General features: G+C 48.2%; 1 long non-coding RNA gene across 1 annotated transcript; it reads right to left on the bottom strand.

The window, feature by feature from the left end:
• LOC123345677 lies at positions 1–4,826 on the bottom strand. The gene is made up of 3 exons (XR_006572850.1): positions 4,781–4,826; positions 349–498; positions 1–110 (listed from the first exon to the last, which is right to left on the bottom strand). It is a non-coding gene; the product is annotated as an uncharacterized LOC123345677 (long non-coding RNA).
• Between the last annotated feature and the right edge of the window lie 773 nt (positions 4,827–5,599).

The following is a 5,599-nucleotide window of genomic DNA, read 5'->3' as shown; positions in this document are numbered from 1 at the left end:
CGGGGACAGAGGGGCCGCTCTCCGCCTGGGCAGGCTGCCTGATGTCGTCTTCTGGCTGTGGAGCCACCTGCCCGGCCTTCCTCCTGAGCATCTGCCTGATTCGCTCCATCCTGGAACAGAGTGGGGAGCAGCCATGAGTCTGGCTTCAAAGCAGCCTCTCATTAACGAGCCTGCCTGCTCCCCTGCCCACCTCCCCTTTGCTGAGGCAATTTCTCCTCCCGACACATCCCACCCCAGGGCACAGGAACCCTCAACCTGGGGAACAAACCCTGACAAGGGACGGGCTGGGAGCCGTAGTGGTGGGATATTCCCACCACACTGGGGATGGTTCTGGAGAACTCCACTTACTTATTCTAGATCAGATGGAGCAGGATGGCAGATGCTCAGGGTTGCTCCTCTCTTCACCCTCTTCAATCTCCACACCCAGGTGGCCGGCAACGGGTGCCGCTCAATGCCCTGCCAGCAGGGCAAGGGGTAGACACCAGATATCGAAACTGGCTGTGAAAACAATACAATGCCACTAGCGGAACGCTCCTGGGACACTCCATAGCTGTACCCGGGGCCACCTCCATTTGGGCCCAGAAGGTGCCTCAGGGTCAGCTAGGGGAGCTGGGGTCTTCCTCCTCCTCCAGAAAGCCAGAGCTGGGAAGTGCCAGCAGGACTCGATTCCCAGTCTCCCTGGCTCCGAGTGGGACCTGTTGTAGTGATTGACGGATTTGCTCCTTGTCCCCCATCCAAAGCCAATAACACATCTCTGGGTTGGCAGTCATGAGTTAGACCCTCTCAGCACCCTTCTGTCTCCTGCAGCCCTCAGCTGTTCCTTGGATTGCGGTGGCTTGGACGGTAACAGGAGTGGATATTGTTACTGGCTCACTGGGTGGTTCTAGCCAATGAGGGTCTCAGTCTAGCCTCAGAGGCCCACACCCCCAGACACTACAGGTCAGGGTGGATTGATTTCATTCCAAATGTTTTGTAGTTGTATTTTTGAGTTATTTTCCTAATGAGGGATTGATTCTCATGAAATTCTTAGTGGTGGCCGATGACAGAACACGGAGCAATGGTCTCAAGTTGCACTGTGGAAGGCTTAGCTTGGCTATTAGGAAACACTAGTTCACTAGGAGGGTGGTGAAGCCCTGGAATGGGTTCCCTAGGGAGGTGGTGGAATCTCCATCCTTACAAGTTTTTAAAAGGTCAGCTTGACAAAGCCCTGGCTGGGATGATGAAGTTGGGGTTGGTCCTGCCTGCAGCAGGGGCTTGGATTAGATACCGCCTCAGGTCTGTTCCAGCCCTAGTCTTCTATGATGCTAGGAATAGGGATCCATTCAAACATGTTGACTTGCTGGTTTTGCAGGATACAGAAAAACAAAAAGGTTGACTCAACCATTTGGTTTCATTTCAAACAAACTGAGGTAAAGAAGTATCTCTAGTTCGTGCCCTGAACTGATTGTTCCTGCTCATAATGTCCTTCCAGATTTTAGAAGTAGTAGCTCACACCTCCTCCTCTCTAGCCTTTATTCATATTTTACAAGGGGAAAAGAAGCCTTCATCCTTTTCGAACTCCCAATCAGTTTCTTACATTTGAATGAAGTAGCTGCATCAACTGGAATGAAGAAAATATTCTTTCTGCACCCGCAGAAGAGGCTAGTGCTGCCAAAATCTGGCTGAGTGTTTCAATAACTTCTGGATGCCCAGGTGCTTAGGCAATGACTTCCAACAGTTCAGTGCTTTGACTTCCTCTGACACTTGGCAGCAAACATGGACTTCTTCATATATGTAGTTATTTAAATTACTTTAATAGGCTGGAGCAACTAGAGGCCTTAACATCACTTGTCATCATTTCAAATTTTATACTGGATAAGTTTAAAAAAAAAACTTTTTCAATATAAATTTAAAACACCCAGTTTAAATAAAAATAAAATCTCTTTTGGGGGGATTGGGGTTGGGCTGTGAAAAAGCCACTGATTGGTCTTGCCCTTGATTTTAAAAGAACTACTTCATCTGAGAGAATCAGAAACTGCTTGTATTCTAGTCAAGGAGAGGAGGCAGCAAAATTCATCCTAGCAGTAATCTGTTGGGCCTTATTTGCTCAGCCTCAAACAAACAAGTGTGCAAAACTCTAGCTAGTCTCTTTTATGTAGGCCCAGCTAAGAGGTGGTGGGAGGGGCAGGAATGCTGTCTCCATCCCGGATCCAGTAGCAATTGCACAGGATATTGCCACAAAACCTACATTTTACTGCCAAACTCTCTAAGCCATTCCTCTCCTGCGCTTCCTGGTTTCTAAGTTTCAAATCCACAAAACCTTCCCCTTGACAGTCACTGCCCAGGTGGTGCAGCAGGCAGAGGAACCTGAGCAGTAACATTGTGACACCAGAGGTAACTCAGCCACCTGTCGCTCCCTGACTCCACTAACCCGGAGCATAAACCCGAAGCCTGAGCCCTGCCTTGGGCATCGCTCCCACGGAAACCTGCAGGCTCATTTACTGACTTATGCAAATCACCTGTGGAGAGTTAGCACTGACTGGCTGAATTCACTCTCAAGTCACAATGCCCTTCAGCTTACAGCACGAATGGAAGGGGCACAGGGTGGAAATCAGGCTTTTCTGGTGACCCGTTTTCCAATTGAGAAGAAGGGACAAGAGGGAAGGAGGAAGAGGGAAGCAAAATGGCCACATTCCAAACGCCCCCAGCGAGTCACAGATTAATTCCAAGCCCAGAGGAAACCACTGTCGTCTGACTTTCTGTTTCACTTCGGCCATAGAATGTGCCTCAAAATAATTCCCATAGGAATTAGAACAGGTTTTTAGTAAAACACCCAAGCTTGATTTTAAAAGAGGCCAGTTGTGGAAAATCCAGCACAACCCTCAGTGAATTGCTCCAAACTCTGATGTTAAAAATGCTCCTCGCCTTATTTCCAGTGTGTATTGGTCTAGCTTCAACTTCCAGCCATTGTCTGCTCATAACCTTTAACTGGTAAAGGGAAGATGGAGGCTTGCTGCAGCAAGGCTCCTGGGCTCTGCGAGGTTCCCCCTGCCCCGCATCCCTGTCCTGCCTGGCTGTTGGCAAGGGAGCTCTGTGAGGTCACAGAGGCCTCACTCATAGAATCATAGACTGTCAGGGTTGGAAGGGACCTCAGGAGGTATCTAGTCCAACCCCCTGCTCAAAGCAGGACCAATTCCCAACTAATTGTCTTTGCTCAATGGGCTGAGTTCCTGCCAAAAGCTTTTGTGAAGTCACTGCCACACCCACCTTTCCCTGGCAGGCCTGACCTCTGCCCCTGGCCAGCCCAGCTGGATGTTTGAGCTGCACCCTGGATCACCCCACTTGCTCATTATTGATTCTGGGGAGCAAGCAGGCCACCCAGTAAAACAGCAGAGTCTGTTCCGCACCCCACGCTGAGTTTTTCATAGAGGCATCGGTTGTGAAACAATTCAGTCTCCTGATGTGGCCTCTATTTCACGGGCTATGAAATTTCACACTCTTAGCACGCTATTGAGCCCAATTGCTTGTAATTCACTAAAAGGCACCTTCCCAACCAGTTATGATGGTAGGACACCAGGAAACAGAGACTCCACCTCTCCCCAGGGTAATTTCTTCCAGTGGCTAGTCTCCCTCACTGTCATAATTATATTGGAAATTGACAACCTCTGATAAGGGCCCAATTTATGACAATCTTTTAAATAATTTAAATAGAAGAGAAAAAATAACATTCAGTAGAACATGTTCACTGCCAAGCTTTTCAGACAGTCGCACCACTGATGTGATACCTAAGGCCCCGGAAGCAAAGCTAGCTGAAATGCTAACCCAGCTTTGGGCAGCAGTAGCTTCCTTGAAAGGTGCAGAAAATATTGTCTTCCTTTCAGTTTATTCAAATCGTTCAGTTCAATCAACTAGTTTGTTGAAATTCAAGAAAGGCATTGGGAATTCACAAAACAGGCAAACTTGTTTTCCTCCCTCAATCTAGGGATAAAAACTAGGGGATAGATCTACTGGTTCATCAATCTAGAAACTCGTGGAGACAAGAATGTATCATTTCACTTCACTAACCACACATCAAATTGCCTTTGTTTAAGAAATTTGTTAGTTTGAAATGCAAAACATTTTGATACAACTTCTTTCTTATGCTTCTCTTTCTAGCTCTGGCATGCCCTTGCTGTGTGACCAGAGAGGTCACTTCTTTTCTCTTTCCCTCGGTATCATGGGGGATGGAGAAAATTCTCTCAGCCCTAGCAGGAGAGAGATTTGAGCAAGTCAGGCGCGTTAGGGTCCTCGTGCTCTAAAGGACAATGGGCGATTGTTGTTTGGGGCAAGAATCCCAACAGATTTGTTACTTGTCCCCCAACCAAAGCCAATAACACATCTTTGTATTTTCAGTCATGAGTTAGACATTCTGTCTCCCTCAGCCCTCAGCTGTTCCTTGGATTAGGGAGGCTTGGATGGTAAGAGAACTGGAATTATTTTACTGGCTTCTTGGGTGTTACTAGCCCATGAGGGTCTCAGTCTGGCCCCCAAGGCCCACACTCCCAGACACTAAAGATCAGGAGGGGTTGATTTCACTCAAAGTGTTTTGTATTTGCGTTTTTGAATTATTTTCCTAATGAAAGATTGATTCTCACGAAATCTTAGAGCTGGCAGATGACAGAACAAGGAGCAATGCTCTCAAGTTGCAGGGTGGAAAGCTCAGATATTAGCACAAACTTTTTCCCTAGGAGGGTGGTGATGCCTTTGAATCTGCTAGGATAGAGTCCCCTATCTTGTATTTAGAGCCTGTATTTTTTCTTACCTTCTACACAGATGACAATATCTTTGAAATAAATCCACACAGAAATGAAAAACACACGCACAGACTCTCTCCTACAGACTCTCTCGTGAGAGACTTCGAGATGGAAGCTTGCTGCAGCAAGGCTACAGGGCTCTCCGAGGTTCCCCCTGCCCCGCATCCCTGTCCTGCCTGGCTGTTGGCAAGGGAGCTCTGTGAGGTCACAGACGCCTCATCATCTTTGCCCAATAGGCTGAGTTCCTGCCAAAGGCCTTTGTGAAGTCACTGCCGCACCCACCTTTCCCTGGCAGGCCTGATGTCTGCCCCTGGCCAGCCCAGCTGGATGTTTGAGCTGCAGCCTGGATCACCCCACTTGCTCATTATTGATTCTGGGGACCAGCCAGGCCACCCAGCAAAACAGCAGAGTCTGTTCCGCACCCCACACTGAGCTTTTCATAGAGGTTATGAAACAATTCAGTCTCCTAATGTGGCCTCTATTTCACCGGCTATGAAATTTCACGCACTTTGCACCATATGAAGCCCAATTGCTTGTAAGTCACTAAAAGGCACCTTCCAGAATGACAGGCAGTTTTGACGACAAGACACCAGGAAACAGAGACTCCACCTCTCCCCTGGGTAATTTGTTCCAGTGGCTAGTCTCCCTCACTGTCAAAACTGTGTGCCTAAGTCTCCTTTGAATTTCTCTGGCTTCAGCTGGCAGCTGTTGGTTCTTGTTGTGCCTTTTTTGGCTAGATCGAATTAGCCCTGCCCTGTGAAATCCGATCTCCCCGTCCTGCTGGACCCCTCAGCCAGGAGAACCCAGTAGGGGCCTCCTAGCTGTTT

This window comes from Mauremys mutica, chromosome 12, assembly GCF_020497125.1.
Source record: "Mauremys mutica isolate MM-2020 ecotype Southern chromosome 12, ASM2049712v1, whole genome shotgun sequence".
NCBI lineage: Eukaryota > Metazoa > Chordata > Testudines > Geoemydidae > Mauremys > Mauremys mutica.
Note: the sequence above shows the minus strand (reverse complement) of the source record. Positions and strands in the feature narration are given on the sequence as shown.